At 35.1% G+C, this 12,568-nt stretch overlaps 1 protein-coding gene across 20 annotated transcripts in view; it reads left to right on the top strand.

Moving 5' to 3' along the window:
• LOC138706539 (coiled-coil domain-containing protein AGAP005037) overlaps positions 1-12,568 on the top strand; it is a 1,408,895-nt gene that overhangs the window by 475,503 nt on the left and 920,824 nt on the right. Inside the window, exon 1 of one of the 20 annotated variants that reach the window (XM_069835962.1) lies at positions 11,372-11,529. The exons of the other annotated variants lie outside the window; for them this stretch is intronic. The gene's annotated coding sequence lies outside the window, so the exon portion shown is untranslated. Of the gene's footprint in view, positions 1-11,371; positions 11,530-12,568 lie in introns of those variants that run through there. 20 annotated transcript variants of the gene reach the window in all.

Raw genomic sequence — 12,568 nt, 5'->3', positions numbered from 1 at the left:
ACATTTGTATCTTTTATAACTTCTGAGAAAAGTGTACCCAAAGTTGAGGAATTTAACATTGTAAGATATGGAAGTACAGATGTCACCAGCGACTGAAAGCATGGGATAGCTTATTCGGAAGATATCCTGCGAATAATGCACTATAACGGGTTCGTACAACATAATTCTCGCGTAAGCATGTAATTAATTTTAACAAGACTTTATTCCGTGTTCGTGCAACTGGGTCAAAGTCTTTGATAATACTATACATGCGTCCGGCCGTTATTGTTTTAGATTTTGACATTTATTAGTACCTAGTGGCGTAGTAAAGTAACTTTTCTTCTTCTCCTTTATAAATGTTTCATGCATGTTCGTGCTAATTGAAGTGACTTCATCGATTTGTCTCGAGTTAATGTAACTCATATATCATTTTGATCTAATCTGTTTTCACCCAGCCTGAACACATGCTCGTTCTATTCTGTACGTTCTAGTATTATTTATTTGCTGGACTGGACACACGTGTCGATTATCGTAATTTCTGATTTTATCTTTTTTTGTGATGCCAACTCTTTTACATGGAATTTTCTTCTCTATTTCTGTCCTTTGTGTGTGTCTTCTTTTACTTCAATACAAAATATAAAGAGAAATCTTTATGATATTACAGTAATCTATATCTGGATTTCTATATAAATTAAAGCTTTTAGCATGCCCGGTACCGAAAAATAAATCTTCGGTCTGCAAGCGAGTTCGGGATCACGGTTAAAACGTATGACAACTTTTGAAAATAATTAGAAAATTTTGTGCCAGTAATTTCATAGTAATTTTCAGTTTCATTTAGTCTCACATTTGTAGCATCTATATCATTTCTATAGTGTAGTGTGAGGTTTTGTTCAAACTTACTCTACACTGTACAAAATCGACTACAATTCGATTAATCAATTAATAGCATCGGGTTAAGGATATATGTACGTGAACGACCACAAATATTATCAGAAAATGCAGGCTCTAAATTTCTAAATTTTTATAAGGAAATGAACTCACAATTGGACAAAAATTACAAGGTACCACAAAAAAACTAATTAGAACTTAAATATCTGATAAAAGTTTAAAAAAAGTTTACTGAAATTATTTTTTTAGAATTCACATTTTACTCTAAATTAAATTTTCCATAATTTGACAATTTTCACATATATTATTTCATAACTTCACAACAATTACAGATAGAATTATGAAATTTTGTATACTGATTTAGCATGAATTTATGCAAAAAGTAGACTAAAATAATGTCCATTTCTTTGAAAATAAAGAAATTAGGTCACAAAACATTATGTAAATTTTAATATATTTTATATAGGACAAATAAAAAATTAATGTATTAAAATAAACAACTCTACATGTCTGAGAGTAGTCTACTTTTCAGAAATAAGTGTTTATTACATGCAGGAAAAATATTAAAGATGTCAGAGAGACTATAACAATGTTATGGTTACCAATTAATGATGTAACTGCAGAATGTTTTTTTTTTTTTTTCATAGTTTGATAAAACTGGTTTGAAAAATATTATTAGTAACCTTTTTTTATACTTTTATCAGACATTTAAGTTCTAATAAGTCTTGTTTTGGTACCTGGTAATTTTTGTCCAATTGTGAGTTCATTTTCTTATAAAATTTTATAAATTTAGAGCCTACATTTTCTGATAATATTTGTGGTCATTCACGTACATATACCCTTAAGGATACTGGGTAGAGCTGTTCACAGTATTTTCGCGTATAAATATGAATACGTAAATTATTTTTTTCCTCTATTTCTATCAAACACAGACTAATGTGCTTTCACCGTATGATAAACATATATTGATGAGCTGTGAACTGACCATAGAAAGAAAGAAAGAATCTTTCATTGTGTTAAAATGTTTTCCTTTTAAACTTCGTATATTACGAATTTTAAGAATAATAAGACTAAGATGGCACATATTTTCTCAATTTTACAACTATTCACTTCATTTATTATATTCCTAATGGTGTCGCTTTGTTACACATTTTTTAGAGAGCCATTCCTGAAAGTAGATCTTTCAACTGTATATAAAAGATAAAGATAATAAAGATAGCCCATTGTGTCCCATGAAGGGCAAAGGCCTCCTTAAATGAGGGAAAGCTCTATTTTCCCAACGTGATGAGGTAGTTCACGTTAGACGTGATATTTAAGTCTAAGAACTTGAATTCCTTTAACAATGGTTCTCTCACTGCCTTTCACAACTTCCTGTCTATGGACAAATGTCTCTCGAGTAGTTTCCACTTTCTTCTGTCTCTTGCCTCTCTGGACCATTGTTGACCTGCCTGTTCTTTGAAGAAGTCTGCCCGTCTGCGCTGAGGTCTGCCCTGAAGTCTCCTTCCTATACGGGGGTCCCACATGCTAGCTCGGTATGTCCATCTGTCGCCTGGTATCCTGGCCACGTGTCCACCCCATTTCCATTTGGATGTAATGGCTGCTTGTGTGATGTCCTGTGTATCCGCTAGTTGGTACAGTGTCGCATTTTGGATTTTCTCCTTCAGTGATACGCCAACTGTATATAAGCTTGTTAAATTTGACTATTATACGATAGCGTGCAAAAAGAATTTTTACATTTGTGCAATAGTAATATTTGTATAAGAGAATAAAATTAGGTTTTATCAGCGGGCGGAAAGTTAACGAAGCCAAAGGTGATCATTTCCACGAGCGCATAAAATCTTTACTTTTATGTGTCATATAATATTTTATCCATTACTGATGTGACTGATATCTAAATCAGCAGTCGCAACCTTTCAATAAAGATATTAGAGGAGAAAAATTCGCTCCGGCACCGGGGATCGAACCAGGGCCTTGGTCTACGTACCAAGCGCTCTAACCATTGAGCTACGCCGAAGCTCAATTCACAGCATCAGATCGAATCCCCATCCTCCAGTGTTTTTTTTCTTTGTTTCCTGACTCCAAGTTCGACATTGTTGACATTTATATTAAGTCAGTTGCCACTGGAGGAGGGGGATTCAATCCGGTGCTGTGGATTGAGCTTCGGCGTAGCTCAATGGTTAGAGCGCTTGGTACGTAGAACCAAGGACCCAGGTTCGATCCCCGGCGCCGGAGTTAATTTTTCTTTTCTAATATCAATTGTTACCATAACAGATATATTCTGTAGGACCAAAAATTAATCTTTACGTACTTTTAGTAAAGGTTTGAACTTAATGGAGCGACTTGGCTCAGACGATAGCGCTTGAGACTCGAATTCGGGAGGTCCCGGGTTCAAATCTCGTGGCCGACCAATCTGACTGGGGGTTTTCATGATTTCCCTCAGTCATAGAGGCGAATGGAGGATTGAAAGTTTACATTCATCACCGCCTCAGTCACTAATATCATAAACATTAATCGAAATCTAAAATCAGTTACATGTACACAAGCCATCTACAACACACAAAAGCTCGAACAATGCCAGGCTTACTTTAAAAATGGTTGGTTATGAAAAGCACGGAAATTAAATAAATTGTTTCAAAAGTTATTATTTTATGAAGTTCTGGCTGACGCATCTGTTACCTAGCAATAGATCTCACTTGAAGATATGTGTCATAGGAAGAACAAATTGTTTGTATACATCTGAAGTCTGATTAGTGTAACCCTAGATCATATGGATATAACAGATTGCTCATCCCTAATCGGTAGCACTTTGAAGAGAACAACCGCCAGGATCGCCACCCGTCCGCCGTAAACGAACATGAGATGGCAGTACAGTCGCTAATGCAATTCAAATGGGAGTTATGACTTGACTCCTTATGTAACAACTAGATGGCAGCATAGTAAACCTGACAAAAATTGTTACTGTCAAAGCATATAAGGCCAATCAATCTGGGTATATATGATCTAGGGGGCAACATATCACTAGTCAGCGATGCATGCAATGGAGGATAATGGAAATGGCCACCCTACTCTATTATCTCCTGACTTGGTTGCCTCATAAGTGATGCCATATTGGTGTATCTTATGACGTTCCAACCAATCTTCGGACTGCTAACTAAACATACAATGAGATATTTAAGAATTAATTGTAACAATAAGAATAAAATGTAATTATAACAAATCGATGATGTTTGGGTAAAGGGAGATAGCATAAGCCATAAAAATGAGTTCTGAGATAAATGAAAATTAAACTTCGGATCTTTATTGAAAATAACTTCCTACACAAATAAAACACATCAAATTCTAGTACTACATCTACTACTACTACTACTACTACTACTACTACTACTACTACTACTACTACTACTACCACTACTACTACTATTACTACCACTACCAAACTTTCAGAACGGCCCCGAGGTTCACTCAGCCTCCTATAAAATTGAGTACCGGGTCTTTCCCGGGGGTAAAAGGCGGTCAGAGCGTGGTGCCGACCACACCACCTCATTCTAGTGCCGAGGTCATGGAAAGCATGGGGCTCTACCTCCATGCCCCCAAGTGTCTTCATGGCATGTTACGAGGTTACCTTTACCTTTTACATATACTACTACTACTACTACTACTACTACTACCACTACTACTACTATTACTACCACTACTACTACTACTACTACCACTACTACTAATACTACTACTACCACCACCACTACCACTACTATTATTACTACTAAGGTCTACTACTACCACTACCATAAGCACTACTACTATTACTACTACTACCACTACAACAACCACTACTATTACTACTACTATTACCACTACCACTACCACTATTACCACTACCACTACTACTATTACAACCACAACCACTACTACTAATACTACTACTACTACCATTATTACTACTAAGGTCTACTACTACCACACTACTACTATTAATACTACTACTACTACTACTACTACTACAACCACTACTACTATTACCACTACTACTATTACCACTACTACTACTACTACCACTACTACTACTATTACTACTACTCCAACCACAACCACTACTACTACCACTACTACTACTACCACCACTATCACTGCTATTATTACTACTAGGGTCTACTACTACCACTACCACAAACACTACTACTATTACTACTACTACCACCACAAACACTACTACTATTACTACTACCACAAACACTACTACTATTACTACTACTACTACTACTACCACAAACACTACTACTATTGCTACTACTACTACCACAAACACTACTACTATTTCTACTACTACCACCACTACTATTACTACTACTTCAGCCACAACCACTACTACTACTACTACTACTACTACTACTACTACCACTCCTATTATTACTACTAAGGTCTACTCCTACCACTACCATAAGCACTACTACTATTACTACTACTACCACTACAACAACCACAACCACTACTACTACCACTACCACAACCACTACTATTACTACTACTTCTACTACTACTACTACTACTACTACTACTACTACTACTACTACTACTACTAATACTACCATTTTGTCAGGATGTATTGTGTGCGAATTATATATTGCATTTGTACCAATGTCTGTTTCTACTGCAGTTGTTTCAGAAGTTTTTTAATTCTCTTTATGTGCAGAAGCGTGTACTGTGCCTAAATCATAGTAAAGTGTATTATGCTGTTTTCACTTAAGGAACTTCATTCCAACTTCTTCCCGTCTGTCTGCTTTTAGTTTAAGACTTCAAACTTCTTACATACTGCATAATAGAAACGGCTAGTACGTATATTGTGCACATTGACTCGCATTCTGCAAGAGTTTTGTTCCAGACTAGAGCTTAAAAGTTTTCATCAATACTCACGTAAATTTTGTAAGGTTTATCAATATGTATCGCGTTTTCTTATGATATATCAGCGCGGAATACATTTAAAAGTAATATTTGTTTCAAACATTTTTGCAGATGTGTCTCATGTTAGGTCTGTCTAGAATCACTTGCTGTTTTGTATTTTCGTATGACGTGAGTTTCAAATTCCATAGCTAGGCCTATATAAATTACGTGTCCACCTCTGTGGAGTATCGGTTCGCATGCCTGATCGTGAAAACATGCGGGCACGGGTTCAAATCCTGGTTGGGACAAGTTACTTAGTTGATGTCTTTTCGGGTGTTTCTCGCAATCCATTAAGAACAAATGGTAGGTAACTTCCGGCGCTGGAACCTGGAGTCATTTCGCTGGCATTATCACCTTCATCTCACTCAGACGCTAGATAACCATAGCAGTTAGTGAAGCATCGTAAAATAACTAATTAAAAATAAAAATTACGTGTTGTGATTATTCCATTCGGAAATATCATTTATTAGCGATTAAAAGTTGATTAGTCTCTTTGTGACTATCAAGATCAGGCCTGCAGAACTCGCAAGTAGGGGAACTATGACGTCAGCCTCACTCCACTTCTATTGGGGATGATCGACTTACGCCGCGAGAATGAATGTTGATGCAGCCGAGCGTAACTAGAACGCCGTGACCGCACAAGTAGAAAAGGTGAGTGGGGTAAGACAAGGGAGGAAAGAAGTCGCTCTCAAGAGCTACAGTTCTGCAGGTCTGATCAAGATGTTATTTTTTGTTTCAGTACGATGCTCTTTTCTAATAAAGCGGTAGTTTGAAATCCTTTCGTTTCGGTAGATATCAAACAATACTTATACATCTTGGTTTCACAGTTTTAACGCTTTATCTCACTTAGGAATATAGTTATAATAACCACTTTTGTGTATTAAAATAAAAACTAAGTTGTAAATTGCCTATACTTCGTTCCATAATGTCTGACAGGCGATGTAAACATTTTCGGCAGAGCGAGATAGAAGGATAATTGCAGCGATCTCATTCCACACTTATCTTGAAGTTTGGCGGTCTGAAGCGTTCTACCTCAAGGCAAGCGTGAAACGAGACCTCTGCCGTTGGTTGAATAGGTATAATTCTCTCTTTCTTTGCCGGCAGTGTTTACATCGCCTGTCAGACGTTATGGATCGGAGTATAGTTGATTAGTTGCGGCTTCATAGCAGTCATCTTCAGAACTACTAAAGTCCTTGCTTTTTCCGTTATTGATATTCTGGTTTCCAGATGAAGCGAATTGTACTTATAATAATAATAATAATAATAATAATAATAATAATAATAATAATAATAATAATAATCATCATCATCATCATCATCGCACGTATTGGGCCTAGTGGCCCGTTACGGTCTCTTGCCAACACTTCAACGATCTGCCCAAGGATCTCTTGCCCACAGGATGGTAATTTAAAATTTGGCGTGGAATTCTAGAACGAGGCATTCTGATGATATGTCATCTCCAGTTTTGTCTGTATTTCTGTAGGTATTCCGTAATCGGGTCAATCTGCAGTTCTTTCATAATGTTAAAATTTTTAATGTGATCCATTCTCGTGTATCCCGCTGTACGACGCATAAATCTCATTTCTGCCGCCGTTAATCTATGTGAATCAATATTACGAATCGGCCAAATTTCACTACCAAAACAGAGTATAGGTCTGGCCAATGTTTTATAAATTCTGGTGCGCGTGTGAATTTGTACTAAGTTTGGTTTGAATATCTGATTAATTATCCCCAGTGCTCTGTTGAATTTAATAATTTTCTCATTCAAATCTTTTTCTTCTTCATATGAAATTTGGTAACCGAGATAACTAAAATGTTTAATTTGTTCGATTATCTTATTATTGATGCAAATTTTGCTACGGACTGGTTCCTTTCGTAAAAACCCCATCACTTTAGATTTGTCAGTTGAAATTTCCATATTGAAACTTTCTGCCGTTTGATTAAAGTTGTAAACCAAACGTTGTAAATTATCTTATGAAGTTGCCATAAACACAATATCATCAGCAAATAATAAGGTATCTATTTGTGGTTTCAATCTCCATCCCTTAATAATGTGATTCATGTATATTATAAATAATAGAGGAAATAAATTACAACCCTGTCTCGCTCCTTGATTTATTCGTTTCCATTCTGAATATTTGTTTTCAGTCCTAAGCTGTATGTAATTATTATTATAAATATTGTAAATAGCTGTTATTAATTGATTTGGAATACCATCATGTGCTAAAATATTCAATAATTTGTTTCTATCTACTCTGTCGAAGGCTTTCTTCATATCAATAAATACCACATGGGTTTCAGTATTAAATTCTCTACGTTTTTGGATCAAAAGCTTCAGTGTAAACTATCCATCTGCGCATGATCTGCATTTTCGGAATCCATTTTGTGCTTCATCCACTGTAGTGTCATAAAATTGGTTCAATTTAATTTTTAGTAATTTGGTATAAATTTTGTAGCGAGAATTGAGAAGGCTTATTCCTCTAAAGTTATCACAGTTGCTTATAACATATAATAATAACAATAATAATAATAATAATAATAATAATAATAGGCCTAATAATAATGATAATAATAATAATAATAATAATAATGATAATAATAATAATATGGTTTACAATTTTACTGAGCGAGAGAAGGGCCGGTTTTGTGCAGAAATTTGTCCACGAACATTCCCTTAATACGTTGACGCAAGAAATCGATCTTCCTTTCGCTCAGTAACATTACTAAAAATTGTGTGGAATATACTTGTTTATTAAAATGTGTTTTGAGTAGCAGACGTGTTGGAATTAAAACGAATTCCAAGGTAATGCGAATTATAATCATCATCATCAATAGCTATCAGGGTTTAGGCCATTTGGCCTGTGCGAATTATAATAAAAACGTAATAACACGATTAGAAGAAAGTATATAAAGATCAGCAAAAATAAAGAACTCTAACACAATAAAATATTAATTGACTTACTGAAATTCTATTTCATTAATGTTAGCTTCACCAAAACGTTTGAACGGAGTCGCCATTTTCAGTTGACTGTCTATGCTGTTAACAAATGATGATTGCAAAGCATGTTTTGTAGTACCGTAAAGAATTTGCAGTTTGAAATGTTGTCAAAGAAAGAAACAAATGGCAAGGAGATGATAAAAACAAGAAAAAGTATATAAGGATTAAAATAAATAAAGTACTCTAATACACTAAAATAGATATTAATTGACTTAATAAATTATATTTCACTAATGTAATAGATATTAATTGACTTAATAAATTATATTTCACTAATGTTGCCTTCACCAAAATGTTTGCACGGAGTCACCATTTTGAGTCGACTATCTATGCAGGAAACAAATTACGATCGCAAAGCATGTTTTATAGGACCGTAAAAATTTGCAGGTTGAAATGCTGGCAAACAAAGAAACAAACGCTAGGGTAGTAATAAAAATAAACAAATGCTAGGGAAGCGGTAAAATTGTGCGATAAGCAGCCATGATTTGTTGAAAGACTTCCTTTTGTACCATTTCATTGGTCAAAAGTAGTATGACGTAGTAAAAGTGTAGTAGTCACAATAATTTTATTGTTTCTCATACTACCACGTACCAACAAATTTAACCGTAGTTACTATTCCAACCACCATATCAAGAAATGTAAATATGGTTTAGTATTCTTTGCCATTTAGGCAGTTTGCTGTGAGAGAAAGAATATTAATATATAAATAAAAATTATATTTATGGTTATATATGTCAGAGTAACTTAATAGTTAATTACTATCCGTACCCGTGCCCTCCGCTGCACCCGTTAGAAATACATATAAAGAAATTATTTAATTAAAATAGGACATTTTATCCAGGGAACATTCGTGTTTAATAGAAGGATAAATCGCTTATTATGTTACTTAATTTAAATCGTATTAAACAAATTAAAATGCGATCATTTTGATCCAGAGACCACTCATTTGGTCATAAAAATTATTTTAGGAAATACAGGAAACGAATGTACAGAATAGCCTATCAAGTTTTCTGTGCATAAGAAGCTATTTTAATCTTACCTGTCCTCGATTCACTCAGAAGTTACTGTAATAACATTATAGCATTGTGTCCATCTAGAGACACTACATAATTGAATTAATAAATAATTAATTATAGAAATCGGTTAATTTAGCTTCCGATATTACCTCATACAAACACAGAAACATTCTGTTTCATAGCTTTCGATTGTTGTTGTCCAAGGCCCCTTATAGACGAAGTCATTTGTTTTTTATTTCATTACACCGCCTTAGATGGCGTTATTGTAATTTTGAAACTCATTTATCTCATTAAATATCAGTCCTATCAAAATTGTGCATAGAATAAAACTTATCGGAAATTATTTTTAAAGAAACTTTTGTTATGTAATATTTTTCATGATAATTAATAATAAAGAAGATATTTCGGTTTATTTAATTCAAGCCCCCTTATAACTCCCCTTTTAAATAAAATATTTTGAATGCCATATAGCCTAAATTCTAAGTTACAACGAACTTAATTTATATTCCAATTTTCATATAAATCGGTTCAGCCATTATCGCGTGAAAAGGTAACAAACATCGAAACAGACAAGACAGACATGCAAACAAAAATTTCAAGAAAGCGATTTTCGGTTTCAGGGCGGTTAAGTATATATGTTAGGACCAATTATTTTTGGAAGATCGAAAATTACCAGAAAAATTTCGGCTACAGATTTATTATTAGTATAGGTGAAAATAAACATTATCGGTACGTATTTAATGTGCAAATCTTGCAAACTGTTTTTGTCGTATTTTGTATGAGTAAGGTCTTATTTAGACCTCGTTGATGTGGAGTAAGTGTAGAAAAGAGTGTTCCATCTCTCTTTAAATTTATTGGTGTAGTTACCGCGTTTGGAAAATTTATGGGTCTTGGCTAGATCGCTGTTCTGCACAGGACGGCTCCATTACACCTGACGACTCTACGGCGTTGCCTACAATCACGGCGTTCGGAGCCAAATGAGGCAACAAATTGATAATTATTGCCCCGGAGGCTTATGCCATCTGTCGGCGATCGATTCTGAATGAAACATGCAATTTCTCGCCGTTTCTAACACGCGTTAATTAATTCACTACAAAATTATATTTCGTTTTAATTTCACGGGTGAATTCGTCGTCCGAAATAGGACTTAATCACGATGAAAAACGCGAAATAATTGTTCCTTTTATCCCCTATCAAAGTTCTGAACGATGTATTAGATGTTTCAGCTTGTATTTTGAACTGTGGCGCTTTTGTTCATTATACGAAGTTGTATAATTCCCCGTCCAGGGAGCACTAGAATCGCAAACACTACCGCCAGCTGCTGGAATTTCTACAGACTATTTGAATCCCATTAATACATCTTTCGCCACGCCCCTATTTTTGTAGTATTTTTTTAAATTATTCTGTGGATGCGTATTGTTGTACGTTATTTGAAGCGTGAAGTTGTGATCGTCGCGGATTTAAATCTCTCTCGTAATATCGAGATATCAGTGGCCGTAATAAACAAAACCGGCAGTCTCTATTTTCTCTCGTCAATGAAGAGCCTCGAGCGCTGGCGTACTCTGTTGGCCGGTCAACAAACTACTACGATATTGATTATTTCTCTACGTTTCGCCTTCTCTTTATCCGATGTGTATCATGGTTTTTACTCCATTCGTAGTGGGAATAGTGAGGTCGTGTTTTAACCAATGGATTTCTCGTACGAATAAGGTAAGAGAGGATTCAGAGTCGCTGTGTTGTAGCATTTAGTGACCGGTTCTGCGGTGTGAATGGAAATGTGTAAAACGAATTGTCGATTGTTATAAAAACGAACGCGGTACCACGAAAATCGAAATGTGGAAAGGGACCTTGCCTGCCCGCCACCGGCCGGCTGCTGACAGGTTGTGAATAGACAACCCCCTCCATGTGTTACATTTCCCTTGATTAAATTTTAACACATAGTTAACTAGCTTGAAAATGCGGAAGTAATTTTCTGCTGAATTATTAAATAGAATCCACACGTGTTCGGAGGCATAGGTTGCATTTAACAGAGCTTCCTGTACGGCTATGTTATTATAATAAAGATGGAATTTAAAACAGTTTAAAATCCCAACTGGTTTACGATTGGTGTGATGTTAGTGTTGTATTTGCAGCTACGTGTTGTTTGTGAATGAAGTGAATTGGAAAAAAAAAATGAAGGTGTGATGGATGTATTTAATTAGTGACTGTAGCTCGCGCGTCGGATGTGAATCTCGTGACGTAATAATGGAAATATCCGAGCAATTTATAAATGTCACAAACGTCGAGGAATCTTTAATTAAGCGTGGAATTCTTGTCTGATTGTGACTGTATGTACGATATTAGAACTGTATGAATTCGTAATTCGAAAGACATTATTTTGCAAAGGAGAACAGATTCCCGAGATTTTCTTAGTAAGTTCAATTTTTTTTTTTTCTGTTACAGCATGTTCGGCCTTTCATTTCTGCGTCTTGTGTTTTGACGTTTATTTATGTAAGATCAGTGTAAATGAATTATTGTCTTCTCTTGTGTTTTTTTATTAAGGTGTATGAATTTGTTTAGCGTAATTTATGTGTCGTAACGTATATGAAATGTTGTTTCTGTTTTTTTCTGAATGATCTTCATAAGATTAAATTCTGCTGTGAATTCTTTATAATTTTGCAACTGTTCTAAGTGGTGGGGTCTTCGTAGCGTTCTATTCGAATGACAAGATGACTGACTAGAGTCGGATACTGGATCAAAGGGTGGGTCT

This window comes from Periplaneta americana, chromosome 9, assembly GCF_040183065.1.
Source record: "Periplaneta americana isolate PAMFEO1 chromosome 9, P.americana_PAMFEO1_priV1, whole genome shotgun sequence".
NCBI lineage: Eukaryota > Metazoa > Arthropoda > Insecta > Blattodea > Blattidae > Periplaneta > Periplaneta americana.
Note: the sequence above shows the minus strand (reverse complement) of the source record. Positions and strands in the feature narration are given on the sequence as shown.